Source organism: Pelodiscus sinensis, chromosome 4, assembly GCF_052426305.1.
Source record: "Pelodiscus sinensis isolate ZL-2025 chromosome 4, ASM5242630v1, whole genome shotgun sequence".
Taxonomy (NCBI): Eukaryota; Metazoa; Chordata; order Testudines; family Trionychidae; genus Pelodiscus; species Pelodiscus sinensis.
Genome location: NC_143055.1, coordinates 90,979,637 through 91,001,475, shown reverse-complemented (window position 1 = coordinate 91,001,475; position 21,839 = coordinate 90,979,637).

The window sequence follows — 21,839 nt, the reverse complement described above, 5'->3', positions numbered from 1 at the left end:
CCACCTAGTCCTGAATAATTGAAACATTGCTGGACACTGAAAACTTGACTAGTGACAAAGTCCAGTGTGAGAATACATGTATGTAGCTCAAATTACTATTCCACGTATTTTATATTTTAGATACATGCACAAATTATTTGAAAATCCTCTAAAAATATGTTGTGGCATGTTACAAAGCATTTACATAAAGCACTGCTGTTGCCTTTATTCAAACGTAAATTATTGGGCTCAGTAATAGGGTAATATTTTATGGCCTTTGAATACAAAGGTTAAACTGGATGATCAATTGATGCTATCTAGCCTTAAACTCTATTAACTATTGTTATTGAACCTATCTTTAAAGCCTTCCACAACTGCGGTTGTTTGCAACATTGACATTTCAGCTATGCAGGCAAAACTTACGTAGTTTTGCATAACCTCTTGGAACAAGAAAGCCCGCACCACCCACCCACTGGAGGCCAACCTTTATTTTCCAGTGTAGCTGGTTTCCCTTTGTCTTCAGGGCTCAGTAGCAACAACACTGCAAAGGCCCTTCCATATTTGCACCGTTGTTTCCCCCCTCGCATGGATCAGTGGTGGTTGGGTCTATTTCCCTCCCAGGAGCTGAACAGATATCAAATGTGAAAAATCAGGATGGGGTGGGGAATAGTACGTACCTATATGAGGAAAAAGCCCCAGGTATTGTGTCTGTCCCTATAAAGTCAGGACGTTGGTCACCCTAGCCCCCAGACAGGCAGGGATGGCTTCAGGAAGATCTTCCAGGACTTTCATTGGCTGTTGTGATGTATCTGCTGGGATAGGTAGGCCTTCTGCACTGTTCCTCTCCTGCCATATGTAGAGGGTGAAATAGTCCTGCCCTCAATGGGAATTGTGTACTTGACTTAAATGGGGCCAGGATTTCCTCAGAGTTCATTTCCAGGGTGATGCTGGGGGGTGAGGGAAGCTCCTCCCAACCCCACAGCAGTGAATCTGGGTATTCTTAAAATGTATGGGACAATTAACACTGCTCAAATTCTTTCAGGCTGTCCGCATGCTTGGGCAGAATCATTCTTCTGGCCTAGCTGCTACCTCTTGGGGAGGTGGATTATCTACATGGATGGGAAAAGCCCTTCACATCAGCATACTTAGTGTCTACACTGAAGCATTGTAGTAGATAGCTGCACCACTGCAGTCTTTTAAGTGTAGATCTTTTTTTGTTTTTCTGACAGCTGAGGGATCAATAGGTCAGAGGGTATCAGTATCCAGGAAAGAAATAGAAAAGTGTCTCCCTCTAAACTTGAAAATGTGGTGGCAATGTTCTGTGATTCACTCTGCAATTAACCCAGTGGCCAAAGAGACAAAGCGGTAGTGTATAATGTGGACGTATTAAGTTAACCCCTTTAGGGACTATGGCATTTTATTTCTTTATCCACTTTTTTAACCACTTTATCACTACATTAAGGCAATCATTATAGTGACTAGATTGAAATACACAACTGCTTAGGTGAAATTCAAAAAAGACTGTTATTCCAGGTAAGTGACAAACTGTTCATATCCAAAGAGATCTACTTTTGATGTATTGGCATCTGTACAAGAAAGCTATCATTACAATCCAAAGGTCTGGTTCCCAGTCCTCCCCTTAAACTAGAAATTGAAATAGAAGGATCTTCAGCTGATCAACAGCTGCCTCCTTAGACTTATCCATCAACCAATCGATGCAGATATTGAACAATGATCACAGATCTGAGCCTTCTCCAAACTTCTTTGGTATTAGGAAACCATGATGTGTATCTGCCATTGACTGAAATGAAGCTTTCTGTTCCATTAGAGAGCTGTTCTATCAATGACAGAGATGTAGACTGGCCTTTGATCCTACATGTGCACATTCAATAAATGAATAAATAAATAAATCAGATTCCATAAACTTGCTCAATGCACACAAAGACCCCAAGTTATTTAAACATACTGTTCATGGTTTATTAATTTCAGCAAACTTCTCAAAAATCTATCTCAAAATAAAGGTCTGGTTGAGAAGGGCATGACCAGATAGATCTAAAGCTCCATGGAGAGTCCTAGTCTTTCCCATGAAGTGATTCACAGATGTGAGACATCAAATTTGAAGTAAAGACTTTCCATGTGCGCTACAACTACACAGCCGCATTATTTTGGAATAACGGACATTATTCTGAAATAACATAATGCATATCTACACTACAAGCCTTTATTTTGAAATAATGTTGAGCTAGAGGACTTCTTACTCTGACTCATGGTAACCCTCATTTCACGAGGAGGAAGGAAAGTCAAAGTAAGAGTGTTTTTCCTTTGACTTCCTGCTGTGTAGACAGCGCCAAAAGCTGAATTAAGCTATTTCTATTTCAGCTATGCAATTAAAGTAGCTAAAATTGTGAAACTTAATTCGATGTTAACCTTGCTGTGTAGATGTGCCCTGGTTCTGAAAAATCTATAGTTGTTACTCTAGCCTCATCATCCTTTTTGAACAAAGGCCGAATAACTCCATTCTGTCAGGCTTTGGTAAAGTTATTAATAAACATCCAGTTGTTGTCTACACTGACTAACCAGTTTTAGATCACTACAAGACTGTCCACTTAGCAGTCTATTTGGATTTACCTACTTCAATTTTTAACCCTATTTAAGTAAAATTAGTGCAATGATGTGTGTAAACGAGCTTCTAGTAGTGAACTTTGGAAAAATGTTGGTGCTTTCAAAGGGAGGGGTTTTGAGGTTTAGAGAGGCAACTGTGAGAGAAAATCGTGTGACTGCCTACCAAGCAGAAAGAGCATTGATTATATTTGTGGCCTTACCTACCAAAGGCAAATCATCATTTCCTGAAAAGGTTTCAAGTCACTGTTGTACTTGCTGGGGCTAACCTGTGTGGATGAGGCAAACCTTTTTTTGCTTTTTGTTTTCTTCCTTTTTGGGGGGGTCTCTGGGTGCTCTAATAATGATTATTCTTGAGGGTAGGTGGTATTTCTCATATTGTTCCATCTTACAGGAGGGAAGTGTTACTAAACAGAACAGTTTTCAGTGGCTGTTTCTCTCAAATTTTTGCAGATAATATGGACAGCATTAGTTACTACAATAGTGAAACCTGAAATGGCTTCAACAGGCAATTCTAAAAACAGTGGCAGGAAAGAGTCAATTTGATAATGCTAATGGGGCCTTCGCATGTCCATTTCTCTTCAGGAATAATGGTATGAAATTGGTGTTTCCAGAAATTAATTCCCAGTAATGGCTACCCAAAACAAGCTACCTGATAACATTCCCTCCCACCAATATCATCTTAGGGCATGTCTACACACCAAAGTTATTTCGAAATAAGTCATTATTTTGAAATAACTTTACTAGCGTCTACACATCCAAACCGCTATTTCGAAATGAATTCGAAATATCGGAGTGCTTATTTTGAATTTGGTAAACCTCATTCCACGAGAAATAATGCCAAATTCGAAATAGCTATTTCAAAATAAGTGATGTGTAGACACTTATATCAAAATAGGGGGCCTCCAGCTATCACAGGGTGTCCTGGTGGCCACTTCAGCCTCAACCAAGAACACTCCTCTCCCTCCCCCTCTCCCCAGAGCCCTTAAAAGGGTTTACTCTGGCCACAGTGCTTGTGCCAGCTCCAAGCCTGCCAGCCCAGAGCCAGAAGTCACTGCCCCGACCCAGTGGCCCCAAAACATGAGCCAGCAAGCCACTGGCAGTCAGTCCTCCACTGTTCCCTAGGAGCAGTCAGTCTGCCAGCTCCCAGGAGCCTGCCAGGGCCCAGAGAAGGTGAGCACCTTCCTGGTCCATGGTGCAGATCATGGACTTTACTCAGGTTTGGGGGGATGCCCCAAATGTCCATGATCTCCGTACTAGATGGAGGAATGCAGCCATCTATGGCAGGATAGCTGCTAGACTGACCACCAAAGGCCACATGCAAACCTAGGAGCACGTTTGCACGAAAAACAAGTTGGTCTGGCAAAATCCTGAACTTCCCCTCCCCCTTCTTCCCCTTCCTTCTCCCTGCCAGGTTTCCCCCTTCCCTCTCCCACCCTTTCTCTTCCCCTCTCCCGCCTCCTTTCCCCAGTCTCACCAGCGTTTCATTCCCCTCCCCCCAGTTTTGTTAAATAAAGAGAGTTTGTGTTCATGAAAATACATGTATTTTATTTGACATCAGGAAGGGGGGTTAAGAAGGGATAAGTGGAAGGACACGAGGGAGGAATGAGGCACACGCCTCCATTGGGGCAGACCAGGGAGGCTCTTAGTGCTCCTCAGGGAGAAAGTTCTTTTGCAGGGCCTCCTGGATACTGACAGCCCCCCAATGGACCTCCGGGATGGCAGCCTGCAGAAAGTGCAGCCAGGCTCACAACAACATTTCCAAGAGAAGCATCACAGTGCTCAGGGGCAACTCTGGCTCCATGTTGCAGTGTGCTGTGGAATCCCGAGTGAGGGCAATCAGAGCACACAGAGAAAAAATACTTTGATGTCCCTCAGTGAAGTAGGTAAGCAAGCAGGGAAACACGAGAACTGACTTTTCAGGAGGGGAGGTTTCTTTAAGCACAGGCCTCAGGCAGCAGCCACGCAAAATAACTCCTGACCTGATGCCCTGCCGGACCTGGTTCTGGCCAGCCTTAAATGCGATTCAGTGTCCACTCAGTGTGGACACGCTATTTCGAAATAGCAAAAAGCTATTTCGAAATGCATTTTGTGTGTAGACACGTTATTTCGAAATAACGCTGTAGTGTAGACATACCCTTATAGATAATAACCTGTGAGTATAGAGCACATAATCAAATGATCAGGCAACTCATTCCAATCCTGTAGCAATGTGTCAGCGAGTGTTTTAGCCTTAGATGGAACTAGGACCCTCCATTCCATTTTATATTCATTTATGCCCATTTGCTAAATAACTCTTTTCTTCTTTGTTCTGACACCTTAATACTGCTGACATTTCACTATAGTTAATGAAAAACTGTTCTGCCTTTTAGTTATTCATTCTTCCTCTCCTGGAACTATAGCAATGGGTGCTAGTTCACTTTTGTAAAATTTGAAAATGCTCTATTGTTCTTATCCTATGATGAATACACACATATTAACAGCGCTCAAACCAAGAGCAATAATGACAACATCATAAACATGATGACTAGCTGAGACACAAGTGCAGACACCCTCTTGAATATATCACCCGGGCATTATTTTCAGCTCTGAACCTGGAAGCAATTTCCATATTTTATAGACAAAAACATGACACCTCAGTCTATGAAAGACAGTTGTGGAAAACTACAGCTGATCTGATATCTTCAGAAATATACTTCTAAATAAAACACTGTTTGGGGGATATCTAAAACCTCTCTACTGTGAGGTTACTTCATTAATTCCAAATCCCCTGAAGTCCATCGTGTACTTAAAACATGCAAATACTTTTAACGAGTAAAAGCCCTGACTCCCAAGAGCCACAGTAGAGAGGACATAAATACAATAAACTATGTTAAGCTAGTGCTCAGGGTCTAACCTAATTAACACCGAAAAAAAACCCAGACAAGTAACATTCCTCAATCTGTCCTTTCTACAGCATTAAGCAGCACTTAAGGTGCCTGCACTCCACAAAGGAGCGAGTCTGTTTGCTTATATTAATGGGTGGGCAATGGGTTCAAAGGAGGAGACATGCTTACTGTTACCTATGGTTGTAAAATAGTATTCAGACCTGTGACCCAAGCAGCCCACTTCTTGTAGCAAGTCATAAAAATTCAGGATGTATGTATATCAGACCTGCACCTGTCCAACACTGGGGATACTAACATGTGTTCTTTAAATCCATATGCAGAGAAACAGTTAGGCTCCCCACCAGCCTTCTTCCTTTGTGTACGTTAGTTTAGCAAGAACTTGAACAGGAAGCATCAACTGCCCAGCAAGCCAGTCAAAATCATCTGCAGATAGTGAGTCTACTTGTTTCTGGGCTTAGCTTGTATAAAATAAATAGCTGTCCTAATACAAGCTCCTCTCTTTACCCCCAAGTGTGCTCCTTTGAGAATTCCATTGTCAGTGCATTTTTCTTGGCCATTCTACTCTCACCTCTTTCATGAAGACGACACTTGTGTGGCTTTGTTAAAATGTGTTGTGGTTACAATAAATTTGTGCAACAACCTGATAGAAAGGTTCAGTGATTTGAAAACTTGGTCCATTCTGTCTCATTCAGCAACTCCTTTCAAATATAATAGGTTAGTTCTTATGATTCAATGTCTCTTAGATGTGTGTGTGGTGATTCTGATTTACATCAAGCTGAGGTCTGGAGATATTATTTTTGACCCATCTACACTATAAATTTAAATTTCAGTGAGGGACTCATTTGCAATATGGGAATCTGACATGTTCAAAAGTCAGTTTTGGCATTCTAGTCCCAGATTCAGGTCAAAGAACTTGATTTTCTTCTCACTTACAGTGACCAGACACTAGCATGTCTTCACTGATTTCAGTGGAATTACCTTGATATGAATAGAGAAGCAAGTCCTATGTCATTAAAACACACAGTCTGAAAGCACAGCTAAAATGTGGTTTGATCCTCACCACATAAGAAGGCAGAATTCTATTGCAGTAGTGTTTGTAGGACTTTTTAATTGGGTTCCCTCCCGCAGTTAATTTGGTACCACAGATGGATCGCATTAGTGTAACAGTTAGACATATGATTTTAAGGTTATATGTTTGAGAATAAGTAAAGATAAAGGGATATCACAGACAGAGAGAAACTGAAACTGGTTTGTTGAAGGTTTGAACTCAGAGTTATTTTTCTGGATTTCTGGCTAGCACCAATACAACATCTGAACAACATCTTTTTTTTTTTTTTTTTTAATCCATTCTAGGGTCAAAGTAGTAACAAGTAATATGTATTGTAATGCCAATAAAATATGCCAACATTTTCTACTGCAGGAATTCATTCATTTTCTCTGGAAGTGTTGGGAACTGGTAGCTGTCAAAGAAGATATTATGCTAGACAGATTACTGCTCTGGTCATTCCTGATAAGCAACCTCTATTTTCCTATGTAGACTAAGAAAGTATAAAAGGGACTAAAGTCCTGATTCTGTCTGTGTAGTTTCCAGTGAAGACACAGAGGAATATAGTGGTATGGCTGTCTTTGAGGACTTCATAACAATCCCTAGTTGGAGGTGTAGGGATATAGCATGAAGAAGTACTGAGAAGATTCTGGATAACACCATAGTCCATTCTGCAGCCTGAAGAGGCTGCTCTATCTCATGCAGGCCTCTGGGACTCTAAATTATGCTGGGAGCCTTTCCAGCTCACAGAGTACCCCATTTTTGCCACGTGTCCCTGGGTTAAGAGTTTTGCAAAGACAGAATTTCACTATGGAAGTCCAATCTCCACTTCACTGCAGGAAAGCTGGGACATTATGTAGTACTGTGTGATTACATCACTTTAGATAAGTCACTAAACCTCTCTGTTCGACAGTTTTCCCTGTGTCTCAGGATCTGTCTACACTGGGAAGGGTTGGCAATTAAAATGCTGTTGACATGCAAAAGTTGCCAAAAGTGAAAACCAGTCAAACGTTTTTTCTGCCTTCCGTTGTCAACGTTTCATGGCCACATTGCTAGCACCTAGTCGACAGATAAAGCAAAGCAATGCGGGTAAGATCCCACAGAGCAGTGTTGTGGGAAGGCAGAATTGCTCTGTGAGCTCTCTGTGCTGAGGAATGTCAAAGCAGCACAGCAGACTGTCCACCCCCTCCCTGCATAAGCAGTCTGCTTGCCACTATGTTCCTTTTGCAGGGCTGAACAGAAGCATTCCAATGATTTGTTCTTCAGAGCACTGCCCCACTGCTCAACTGTCAGATACTTTCCAGAGATTTGAAAGGGGAAAGCAGCAGGGATAAAAAAACTGAGCACAGCCATCAGGGCAGAAATTGTGGGATACTAGCGGAAGCCAGTTCTGTCGACAAAACAAACAGTGGAGCCTACACTGGCTCTCTGTCAATAATAAAGAGAAGGGAAAAGACACAAGTCTCTCAGAAGGATGGAAGTTTTTTTCACAGAAAATGGATATTTCTCCCAACAAAAGTCGTATTGCAGTTTGATCACTCTTAGAGACAGTTTTTGGTGACAAAACTTGGCAGGGTAGACAAAAGCTTAAAATTCTGAGGATTAATATCAGTAAAGTGTTTTGGGAAAGTCAGTGAAAGGTCCTCTGTAATGTCAAGGCATTATTATTTACAACCTAGAGTATTAACAATTCATTTTCAAAGTTATATTTTGTGTAGAAATGATCCAAGCTGCAAAGAGAAGTCTTGGAAACTGACAACTCTGAGCTTAATAAGGCAAACTTTTTGGAGAGTGTGTGAAGTGTTATCTTTCAGTGGTGCATCATAATATAATCTTGCAGGAATATGGAACTACTGTATCTTAAATGAGCTTTCATAGGCACAGCACTGATAAAGCTTATCTGACTTTGTTTGCTCACATGGGTTCAGATAACCTTCATGGCTCTGTTATATGGTATGATAAAGTGCAAAATGAAATTGAAGGCCATTGGGAAAGCTACAGTGCTATCTGAATTGCTTGCACACCAGGGTGCTGAGTCATGCTTGGTTTCAAGTCAGATTTCGCACTGCATCTCCTTATTCATCTACCACAAATTATTTCCAACCTTGCATCACAGATAGTGATTTGTGATCTTCATAAAGTTCAGAGGCTTGGTTTGTTTTGGTTGGGATAAGCAGCAACCCCCTAGCTCCTTTGAAGTATTGTACTTGTTCTTATGCACCTGCCCCCTTAGTCCAGCTAGATTCTTCCTATTTTGTGACCAGAAAAGCACTTTATCCAAGGAACAGTTGATTTCCTGAATCCATGCTGCCCAAAGCAATTTCAAACACTTCTAAATTATGAGTAATAATCTTATTTCTTACTGATATTTCTTCTTTAATATAATCACATATATAGGTCACCAGATTCCTCTCAGGATGTATTCTCAAATATGGAATTAACATTACTCCCCTCAAGTCTTATAGGACTTACCCAACCTGGGGATTAGAAAACTATCAGAAGCTGACAGTTTACTTGTCCCCCCATTCCCTATCATACCTATAACTTCTTCCCCAGCTGTTTGCTATTCTGTGAACAGAACCTGTTAGAGAGGATGGGTAGACTTTCATGGGTTCAAATTAGGGCCAAGTATTTCAAGTGAAACGTGCAATTGCACATCTCATCTGTGTGTTCCTAATATCTGGGTTCAGATAACCAATGCTCATATGCAAACTCAGATACTTTACTTGTGCATACATCTGTTATTCATCAAGTCACATGCACAATTGCATTTCCAAACTTTAAAAATAGTTCTCTTTTTATATTTATGCCAGCCCACAGAAGTGTCTTATGTCTGTCTCATTTATAATCCTGTTCTCCTATTTTAATAGCATCATCTGACTTCAGTTCTCCTTGCTTCTGCCCATTTCCTTCAGTTTTTTTCATCTTCAGTTTTTTATTTCTTCTCCCAATCAAGCATATTCACTTATTGCTGAAAAAGTGCATCTCAGGTTAAATAAGTAAAGAGTGGTAACAACAGAAACACAGTGAAGTATATACATATCTGTCTCTGCTGCCTTCCATTCAAGATTGTCAGACTAGTGGGGTTTATAATTCCAGCAGCATTTGAAAATTAAAAACAGAAACTTTCCTCATTGATTTTCTAAAGGAACTTTTAAAGAAACATGATCAATTTGTTGTTGTTATTTATACAATTCACCAAATAAAAATAATAAAGTTTCTGAAACAGTACTCTTAAAATAGCTTGATTTTGGAAAAAAATCGTTGAGCATATTTTCAGGAGGGTTTTCTGCTCAATTGTTGATGCTTTCCAAGGGTTTTTCAGCAAGGAAGAATCTAAGGGTACGTCTAGACTACAAGCCTCTGTCGCCAGAGGCATGTAGATTAGGCTACCAGACATAGTAAAATGAAGCGGCGATTTAAATAATCGCCGCTTCATTTAAATTTACTTGGCTGCCGCGCTGAGCCGACAAACAGCTGATCAGCTGTTTGTCGGCTCAGCACGATAGTCTGGATGCGCGGGTGTCGACATCAAAGGTATTTGTCGACCACCCAGGTATGCCTCCTGGAATGAGGTATACCTGGGTGGTCGACAAATACCTTTGATGTCGACACCCGCGCGTCCAGACTATCATGCTGAGCCGACAAACAGCTGATCAGCTGTTTGTCGGCTCAGCGCGGCAGCCATGTAAATTTAAATGAAGCGGCGATTATTTAAATCGCCGCTTCAATTTACTATGTCTGGTAACCTAATCTACATGCCCCTGGCGACAGAGGCATGTAGTCTAGACGTACCCTAATTCACTAGCCAGACATATAAATGAGAGTAAAAATGGTGTCATAGAAAGTATTATAAAAGGCTTAAAGGAAACTGGGTAAAACAGAAACCCCTCTCAAAAGGGATCCCCACTCAGTTTCCATTTCCTGTCCCTGCTTCTGATACATACTCTGCCATCTTTGACTCTATGCCCCCGCTTTCCGGAACCTGGAACTGGTTGGAGTCCATAACAGCTTCCCATGGACTCTTTGGCGATGTCTACACTGTCCATGAGCTCACCTAGCAGTTTAAAAGAAAATGAGGGGCTGGTAGCTTTGACGCCAGGAGTGTGGCTTCTGACAATAAAGTCTATAAGGGCACTTTTCAGTGTTAAAACTTTTATTTATTGGGGAGTATTTTTCATAGCCCTGAAAGCAACAGTGTAGACATAGACTTTCACTAGCCATTGCTTATTCCTCACTCATCACAGATTGTCCATACCTACTACTTTCAGTTGCCTCCTATTTTGATTGGGGAGTAATGCTGGCTTTACAATACAGGGGAATTCCCTATGACAGAAGGGAGTGTTAGGTCCCATTTATGCTACTGGGGCTGGGCAAAGAGGACAGGAATCTGGCTCTTCATCTTTTTATATTTATTTTCTTGAGTGTAAGCAATTTGGGGTACTTTGTATTTGTACAGGGAGTTCTGGTTCGGTAGTTGCTACCACAATAATAATTCTTTGCTATTGGTCATTGAACTTGCTGTCTGTATACATTTATCAAATTGAAATTAAGTTTCTCATTTATGCCAATAAGCGTTTGGCTACTGAGTTCAATAGGAGCAGGATCAGTCTCTCCCTTCCCTGCACCCAGTGCAACAACAAAAATGTCCTCTGGTATTTGATCTTCTTATGAATTTGTCATGAGTTCACATACATGCATTGAAAATGCCTGGTGTGGCTATGGGTGCAGTGAATTAGTGAACTCTTTCAACTTTGGCACATTGTGTTTGCTATTCCTGCTACAAACTCTATTAACTGGTGAATATAACCTTCACATATGTTCCAATTATTTAAACTACTTCCATTGTTTATCTGTCCCTAGTGCACAGCTTGATTTCATTTGATTTTGCTGAAGTTACCTCATAGAAAAACTATGTATGTACTTCAGAAATTTTTTAGTATTTCTTCCTGTATCTCTAGTTTCATGATCTTTATGATCACTAAATCCTCATATTTAACCATATAAGGCAAACTCTAGCTTTTCAACTGATTTCTCTCTTCCCTACCCCCTTCCTTCTCCTTTTCTCTTTTCTTACTGTTTTGATTTTATTTTTCTTTGTTAATCTATATGTTTACTCTTAAAGGCTGAGTCTAGACTGCAGCGTTTTTTCGAAAAAAGTAGCCTTTTTTCGAAAAAACTTCACCTGCATCTGGACTACAGCCATGTTCTTTCAAAATTAAATCGAAAGAGCATGGCTTTTCTTTCGATGGTGGCACTCCTCATTTCACAAGGAAGAACGCCTTTTTTCGAAGTCCTCCTTCAAAAAAAGGCGTTCTTGAATGCAAACAGAGCTTTTTTGAAAGAGAGCACCCAGGCAGTCTGGATGCTCTCTTTTGAAAAAGCGGCTTGCTTTTTCAAAAGTGCTGCTTGCAGTCTAGATTCTCTTTTTCGAAAGAGGCTTTTTTGAAAGTATCTTTTGAAAAAGCCTCTTTCGAAAGAGGCTTGCAGTCTAGACGTAGCCAAAGAGTCTTGTGAGAATCACAAAAATGGACCTGATCCTATAATCTTCTTTCAAGCAAAAATCTCTTATTGAAGGTTCCCTGTATGACGTTTTATACTGTTGCCTTCACTCCAGTAACACAGTATCTTTCATATAAAATCAGTAAGATTAGTGAAATCCCTAGTGGACTTCATGGGCTCTGTGGCACATCTTTCTGGGTTTTTTTTTTTTGGGGGGGGGGTTGTTTTATTAATTTAATCTTGACTAATTAACCAATGAAAACATGTTATTTTACTAATTAATTTCTTTTAGTTGACTTTAAAATAGCCATCTGGAGCTACAATAAATGCCTCCTGTTGTAGCAATATAAGGTACTAGTGAAAAATAGAGAGACACACAATTAGAATCATGTCAAAAAATCAAGCAAGTCACAGGAGCATGAGAGATTGCTTTGTTCCTTTCTGTTTTTCAAGTAGGATAATTGTCTTTCATTTATAGTTCAAATGAGCCATGCTATCCATAGGTACCTAAACTTGGAGTGCTTGAAGTGATTTCCATCATATACGAGGTTTAGAGTTTGTTTTAATGGTTCTCAGTACCTCCATTATACAAATTGTTTCTGCACCCATGATACAAGTTCATCTCCAGTGGAATGTTTATGGGGAGGGCTATGTATTGGCAAATAATTACAACTCACTTCCAAAGTCTTATAAACTTGCTTACTGCTGCTTGGTAGGGGAGGCAGATGGGGGAGTAAAATCTGTCTCCCCCTATTATGGCTGTGGCTAGCTCACAGACACACTCCAGAATTTCCTCCTTTTTTGAGGGTACAGGAAGCAGAACACAGTAAAATGCAGGACTTTTCAGTTTAATTTTTGAAAGGTGTGAGCTAGAACTGGCTGGAGGCTGACTACACTTCTTGGAAAAGATTTGGTTTGTTCCAATACGGACCAAAACCAAGTTGTCACAGACACATTTATGAAACAGGGGTGTGTCAAAATTACTGTTTTCATTTTGCAAACCTGAGCTTTTTGACTCACTCTCTCTTCCTCTCTGTCTGGAGAATGGACTTAATCAAAAGTGATCCCTCTCTGTGAATCATTTCAGCTTCAACAAAACAGCATATATCAGTGAAATTACATTTAGTCAAAAACGTTCTGAACAGTTCTAGAGGGAGTACGTGGGTTGTGCCCATGAAAGCTCATGATACCATGTACATGTTTTGTTAGGCTTTAAGGTGCTGCTAGTCTAACAAAAGGCTGTAAACAAGTTTAAAAACAAGGAATAGTGAGGTTTTCAGGCTACATTCTCTAGCACTGTCACACAAAGGAGTTTGAGTGTCTGGGTAAGAAGAATGACCCTGGGTTAGGCTCACATCTCCAGTGTGAAAGAAGTAGAGAGAAGTTGCAGCTTCTCTTCAAATCCTCCCTTCCCATTTTCCTGCTTGATCACTGAATCTGCTCTCTTGCTGCCCAAAGTTTTTCTTCGTTTGCATTCTCCTTCCAGGTTGTTTCTTACGATAGCCCTGCCTGCTAATTGATGCCACGTTATTTCTTCATGCTTCCTCTCAGGCCTGTTCACTAGCATTGAGGGTATGGCTATACTAGCCACCCTAGTTCGAACTAGGGTGGCTAATGTAGTCATTCGAACTTGCAAATGAAGCTCGGGATTTAAATATCCCGGGCTTCATTTGCATGTTCCTGGGCGCCGCCATTTTTGAATGCCAGGTAGTTCGAACACTCTGCCCATGGCTACACGCGGCACGGGCTAGGTAGTTTGAATTAAAGCTCCTAATTCGAACTACCGTTACTCCTCCTGCAATGAGGAGCATTTAGCACTTGCTTACATGGTTTTAAATTGCCCGTCCCTGAGGCAGCGTCCCGCTTCGCAGGCTCCTCCCCTAGTTGGCCAGCCTGCTTCTCTCCACATAAACCTGCTTTTATCTGGAAAACCAAGTTGACTCATTTCAAGCCCTAGAAATACATATAGCATAACTATTTAATGGATAGTGAATTCTGTTTTCTTTTATTTACTAATACATTCCCAACTCAACAAGCTGCCTAAATCAGATATGACAAACCCTACAAAGGAATGGATATTTAAACCTACATCATCTGATACTGTGGCCTTAATATCGCCAACTGCACTGCTTTTGAATAGAGAAGTTACTTTAACATATAAAGAAAATGAAGTCTTACATTTCATGACAATACCTAAATAACATCTTATCTGACCAAGTGCAAACCATGTCCATTACACTAGGATGATTGTGCACATCAGCCTAGATCGCATTGTTAAAGTACTTTTGCATCAAATATGTCGTTCCATTGCCCATCAGACTTTCATTTATCTCTTGCACACACGCTCTCCCTCTCCCTTTTCACTTCTCAGTGTTCTAAGACCAGATGTTATGAGGCTGGAGTTATATTTTGACAGCCGTTGCCCACAAGTTTGAATAAATTTATATTTACAACAAAAGTAAATTCTTCATTTTAAAACATAAAATTGTACTTCTTGATTCAGCGAACTGACTGAAGTTGGAACTGCAAGTGTCTTGTAAGTGTAGCTAGGCTTAAAAAGCTCATTTGAATTGTTACTTAAAACTTGTATGATGTTCTGTCTTTGTTGCTCTATAAATCACTGGGCATTTAGAGGTCAAATGATTACAACGTATGCAGGAAACTGGTAAACCAAGGTTGTATAAATAAGCTGTCTGTTCTGTGACCTAGTCATTAAGCAAAAATATATTTCTCTGCTGCAACTCTCCATGCTACCACAGTTAGTCTTATTTACACTCACACTAGTTTGATGTAAGTTGGCATAAGTGTACATACGTGATCAGACAAATCACATTCCTCCCTTGAGTAGTGTGAACATAGCCTTAGAGCATCAATAAGCAACATAAGCTGAGTGGGCCACGTGAGAGGCCCTCTGTCATCTCATGGGGCTGCAAGATTGCCATTGCCAAGATGGTCTCTTGGGATAGGGTAGTTTTGCTAACTGTGCTTTCATAACGTGAATTTGCAGGGTGTGCTGATTGAACTGTAGCAGCACTTTGACAGGATGCAGAGGGAGCGCATGTCTCTCGCTGTCAATGCTGTGTGCAATTAGCACACACCTCACTTCACGTGCCCTTGCTTTATGTGTGTGTGCCACATTAGTAATACTGGTAGGGGAAAAAAACCCTATGCAGATGAAAACAAGCAGAGTCTGGCAATTCTGTGAATGTCTCATGGGCCAGACAGAACTCTGAGCCATGAATTCCTCACCACTGGTTTAGTTGTATACCACACTGTCTAGCGGTTAAGACATTGTGTGGAGGCTTGAGTATTGTTTTCTGTTCTGACCCACTGTCTGGCATAGAGCACTTGAGTGGCTTTTTCCTCCTCCTTCTCTCTACCTGTCTTGTTTACTATAAACCTTACTGTCTATTCCTATATGTTTGTACTAACCTACCACAATGTGGCCCTATGGTCTGTAGGCTCTGCTGTAATACAAATAACAAGACTAAACATCACACAGTTACCCTAATTACTTTGCAGCTTTGACCTATCCTATAGTTGATGATACCCTACCACACTCTGGCAGATATATCTCAAAGCTGCTGCAGAAAATTTGTAAAAGCTCTTGAAATAAACTTGCACATGTTTTCAGCCCCATGTTACTAGGATCAATACATGATTTACTCTATGCAGTTCTATGACTTGTGTCAGGAGGCCAAACTTACATACTCATCATCATCCTTTTCTGGTCTTAAAATGTGTGAATCTGTATTTGTCATCTATTATACACAATCTTATTTGCAAGCCACATATATGTACACTATATATGTAAGGGTATGTCTACACTGCAAAGTTAATTCAAAATAACAGCCGTTATTTCGAATTAACTTTAATAGTATGTATACATGCAAACCACTATTTCAAAATTAATTTGAAATAGTGGCACGCTTAATTCGAATTTGGTAAACCTCATTCTACAAGGAGTAACGCCAAATTCAAAAAAGCTATTTCAAATTAAGTGCAATGTAGACACTTAATTCGAAATAGGGGGCCTCCAGCCCTTCCCAGGGAGTCCTGGTGGCCACTTTCAGCACAACCAGGAAAACTTACTCTCCTCTCTCCCAGCCCCGGAGCCATTAAAGGTGTAGACCCTGGCCACAGTGCCTGTGCCAGCTCCAAGCCTGCCAGCCCAGAGCCAGCAGTGGCCACCGGAGCCCCTGACCCAGTGGTCCCAAAACATGAGCCAGCAAGCCACTGGCAGCCTACCCTCCACCATTCCCCAGGAACAGTCTGCCAGCTCGCAGGAGCCTGACGGAGGCTGGAGAAGGCGGGCGCCTTCCTGGTCCAGAGTGGAGATCATGGAACTTTTTCACGTTGGGGGGGGGGTGCCCCCAACATCCATGATCTCTGCACTAGATGGAGGAATGAGGCCGTCTATGACAGGATAGCTGCCAGCCTAGCCACCAAAGGCCACATGTGAACCCAGAACCAGGTTTGCATGAAAATCAAGTTGGTCCGGCGAAACCCCCAACCATGGGCCTTAACTTCCCCTTCCCCTTGCTTCCCTCTTCCAGTTCCCTCATCCCAGGGTTCCCCATCCCCTCTCCCACCCTCTCTCTTCCCCTCTCCCACCTCCTTTTCGCAGTCTCCCCTGAGTTTCATCCCCCCCCAGTTTTGTTTAATAAACTCAGTTTCTATTTTTGAACATACGTGTCTTTTGTTTGACATCAGGAAGGGAGGGTAAGTGGAAGGACATGAGAGAGGAATGGGGCGCAAGCCCCTGGTGGGGAGGACTGGGGTAGCTCTGAGGGCTCCTTGGGTTGGATGCTGTCCCGCAGGGCCTCCTGGATCCTGACAGCCCCCCGATATACCCCCCAGATGGCAGCCTGCAGCAAGTGCAGCCGGGCTGATGGCAACGACCGCACGAGATGCACCAGTGTGCCCAGGGGCAGCTCTGGCTCCATGTGGCCAAGTGCTGTGGTGTCCCAAGTGCGGGCACCCAGGGCACTCCAAGACAGGACTGCTTTGCTGTCCCTCATCAGTGTAGACAAGCAAGCAGGGAACCCTGAGAACTGTCTGTCTGGGGTGGGGGTAGGGTCCCTTGAATCATGGAGTTCAGTTAGCCTCAGGAAGCAGCCCCACACGCTAAGTGCTAACCTGATGCCCTGCCGGCACTGGTTCCGGCCAGCCTTAACTATGGTTCAGGGTCACTCAGTGTGGATGTGCTATTTAGAAATAGCAAAACGCTATTTCTAAATAGGTTTTGTGTGCAGATGTGTTCATTCGAATTAGCTTAATTCGAATTAACTATTTCGAGTTAAGTTAACTCGAATTAACGCTGTAGTGTAGACATACCCTAAGTGTGAAGAGAGAAGGTACATAGGGAATAAACAATGATGACATACAAAGTGTGTCAACATATTTACTATATCTAACTTGAATATATTACCTACAAATATATTTAATTTTTTTCCATCTTAAAACAAAGAATTTTTATTTGAAACTCATACATATATTTAGTTAAAACATTTGATGGTCAAAACAAAAACATCATAAAAACAAATCAAGCTTAATTTAGCAATGTGTGACATTTTTCACATACACTTTTTCAGTATTCAGTTGTGGGATCATACCAAGCAATTTCCATTAATTTAGGTACTTTCACTCCTCAGATTATAACTTTAGAGTTACAGACTCTAGTTTTAACCTTTCTACAGGACTCCAGATCATCGTATCCTTTGTGTAAACTAAAGAAGTAAAGCAATCTCTAAGATTCCAATGGTGGATGTTGCTGATAGTACACTTGTTCATTGCAATAGAAATTTACTTTCTGTCCTGTCCCAATTGCAAATCAGTCTTTAAAGTCTCAAAACAGCTGAAATGCTTTACTAGTAACTAAAGAGATGAAGTGTCATAAACATTTAGATTCTCTTCCCCCTTTGTTTTGTTAAAGAATGGCAAAGACATTTTAGAGAGCTGCCAGTAATATAGAACTATCCACTTGAAACTGTGTAAAACAAATATTAATCTTTTTATTTTAATTATGAAATAATGGTGTCTGAAACTCTGAAGGCAGAGGTTCACTTCCATTTGAATATTCACCTGAAATCTTGATGATTTAAATCTATCTGAGACTCCTGAGTGAGCAAAATGATTTGGAAATCTCTATCAATGGGCCTCAACTAACTCCTCAATTCCAACATCCCTCAGTTGAGGGACGCTTCAGATCTGGATATTCCACTAGATTATTTTTTCTCCTCTTTTCCTAACTGTCAGGGTGGTTAAGCACTGGAATAAATTGCCTAGGGAGGTTGTGGTTGTATCTCCATAATTTGTGATATTTAAGAGCAGGTTGGATAGACATTTATCAGGGATGATTTAGTGAGTGCTTGGTTATGCCAGGAGGGCAGGGGACTGGACTTGATGATCTCTCGAGGTCCCTTCCAGTTCTAGTATTCTATGATTCTATGAAAACTCTATATTTTCCAGCACTCAGGAATAAGGAGTCACACAATAATAAATACAAATATTGTTTACACTTTTCTGTATTTCAGAAAAGAGGGGCCACTGAGTTTTGGTTGAAGGCTTGCACTGCATGTCAAATGGTCATGGTGCTTAAAACCTGTGCAATAAAATCTCTCTCTCTCTCTCTCTCTCTCTCTCAATGAAGACCCATTACCTTAGGCTGTGTCCAGACTCAGGGTTTTTTTCAAAAAAAGTAGCCTTTTTTCGAAAAAACTTCCCCTGCGTCCAGAATCAAGCCGCATTCTTTCGAAATTAATTCAAAAGAACGTGGCTTTTCTTTCGATGGCGGTAAACCTCAATTTACGAGGAAGAACGCCTTCTTTCGAAAGTTCCTCTTTCGAAAGAAGGCGTTCTTCAATGTAAATAAGGCTTCTTCGAAAGAGAGCATCCAGACTCACTGGATGCTTTCTTTCGAAAAAGCAAGCCGCTTTTTCGAAATTTCTCCGTGCAGTCTAGACGCTCTCTTTCAAAAGAGGCTCTTTCGAAAGATGCTTTCAAAAGAGCCTCTTTCAAAAGAAGCCTGCAGTCTAGACATAGCCTTACTGAACCGAACTAGGAACTTGAATATTGCCACTTTCTGTGGGTGTATAGACATGAGTAAAAGAATCATTCTTCTACTGGTTGTTTGCAGATGTTAATTAGGAATCACTATCATTTAAATTTTTGGTCTTCTCTTTTACAATGGCTACTGAATATTGAAAGTTTTCATTATCTGAGATGATAGCTAAAAGTCTAACTTTGTTCTCTTGTCTTCCTATCTTTTAGTGACCGAGAAAAGATTTATAACAATACATGGGTGCACTGAATTAGAAAAGACAGTTTTAGAGCAGTGACATGTTTTTTCCCCTACAGTGCACACTCCACTGAGATAAGTCAAATATGCTATATGAAAGTTGTATGAAATTTGAAAGATTTACCGACCATTTTTCTTGCTCTTTTCAAGTCTTGTATTTCCTTCTCTTATTGCAGCAGGGGATCTTCTAGCCTTTGGCTATGAGAGTGGGTAGGTGGATTACTACTGCTAACAGTGCCACTTCATGGTCCATTGCTAAAAAGAGCAAAGCAACTTGCTCTTGAAACTGAGCCCAGTTATAAACAGTTTTCACAGATCTGGAACTTAGGAAATCATAATCAAATGCACATTTCCCTCAAAGCAGTGCTTTCAGTCCGTAAAGCCTTTAAACTTACATCCAAACTGCATTTATTTCTATGATTTGTGTTAATGGCATTGTGATGATCCTTAATAATAATTTAAATTTCTAAAAATCCTACTTAATGAACCACAATAGAAAACTAGTTTTTAAATGTGATTTCTGTGACATACGCATAAACGTTCATTATAAGACATGCATTGATTTTTATAAACTGGGGAATAGATATTTGAAATTTGGGTTCCAATGGTCATTGAATTTAGTCCACAGCAATTACAATGGAAATTGTATTATGTGGCAATCATAGTTTGTATTTTAATTGGGTTGCTGAGTTGGGACAATCCTCCTATCCAAGTGTACCTATATTTTATATCTGATAAAGAGATAAGTACATACCCAGCTACTAGATACATACTTCATTGGTTTCTACCATGAAACAGTTTTTAAATCATTATGAGATATTTCCTATACATATAATAGGGAAAACTGGTAGAACCAGAAAAAATATCAAATAGAATGAATAATGTGCATAGCATTCATTTTAGCCTAATTTACTTTTCTTTAGTCATAAATTGAACCAGAACTGAACCCAGATAGCGAATGTCTCCAGAAATATAAAGGTGCAGTGCACAGAGGGCAAAATAATGAATTACATATCTACATATGCAATCTTGACTTGCTCAAAATTGTTAGGTTCAGGGTCAAGTTGTCAAAACACATATATATTTAGCTAACTTATTCCTATCCGTACACCTAATGTATGTGCCAGTTTGTTTAAGCAAATAATCCTTAGACTGAGTTTTTCAAGGAAGTGTTCCTCCTTTCATGACTGTCCAAACACTGCCAAAGATGTAGCAGGGACAACCAAATAGTCACAGAATCATACAAATGTAGGGCTGAAAGAGACCTTGAGAGGTCATCTAGCCTAGCCTAGAGGAACGATCTAGACCATCTCTGATAGCTATTTGTATAACCCAGGAGTCTCAAACTCATGACTAGCAGGCCATCTACAGGCTGGAGCATATCCGCAATCTGGCCAAGGAGACCTGGTAAGCAGGGGTGGGGTCGGGGGGCTGGATAGGAAGGGTTTTTCTGAACCTGTTCTACAAAGGCACCTCATCCCCTGAGGGACCTGGCCTTGGGGATTACCAAAGGGCCCTGGCATGGGGTGGCAGTAGAGGTTGGCCTTCCTTGCACTCCCCGCAGTGACAGGAGCCATGGGGAGGTGGAGCAAGTGTACCCACTGAGTGTGCCCTACTTCTTCACTGTGCCTGCTTCTGTGGGAAGTATGTGTGGGGAGGTGCCTGACCACTAGGTCTCTCGGGAGACTGGGTGCAATGGGGTAGAAGGTAATGGCAGGAAGGGGTAGAATTTGGGGGACAGGTTCAGATATGCTCCCCAGGCTGCCAGGTCTCTCAGATCACATTGTGACTATGATCTGGCCCATAGATGTCCTATAGGCTGTTAGTTTGAGACCCTGGTCTAACCTGTTCTTTAGAACATCCATTGATGGGTATTCTGCATCCTCCTTGGAAATATATTCCAGTGTTTAACTATCTTTATAATTAGAAAGGTCTACCTAATATCAATCCAGCTGAAGGCCAGCCACCCCCTCCACCCCAAGGCTGAAGTCTGAGGATTTCAGCCCTGTGTGTTGGGACTCAGGTTATAGGCCCCTGCCTAGGACTGAATTCCTTGGGTTTCAGTTTTGCTCCTCTTCCCCTGGGTCTGGGGGCCTTTACTGGTCTCAGGCTTTGGTCCCCATCCCTTGGCATTTTGTAGTAATTTTTATTATGAGAAGGGAGTTGTGGTGCAATGAGGAGCCTTGATCTAATTTAAATTTTCTTGCTTCAGAGTAAGCCAATTACTTCAGAGTAAGCCAATAAGTCTCACCTTATCTTTAGTGGACATGGAGAGAAACTGAGTATAGTAGGGATGTTCAATTTAGTTTAATCAACTAAACGACTAGTTGATGAGTTTTCCAACCTGTGGCTTGCGAGCCGCATGCAGCTCTCCCCCCCCATCAAGTACAGCTCGCGAAACCTCCCCCATGGCTCACAAAGTCATCCCTGCGCCCCTAAAAATGGCCCCTGGCCTCCATTACCCTGTGCTCGCTGTCCGGCGTGGCAAAGCAAAATGGCACTGTCA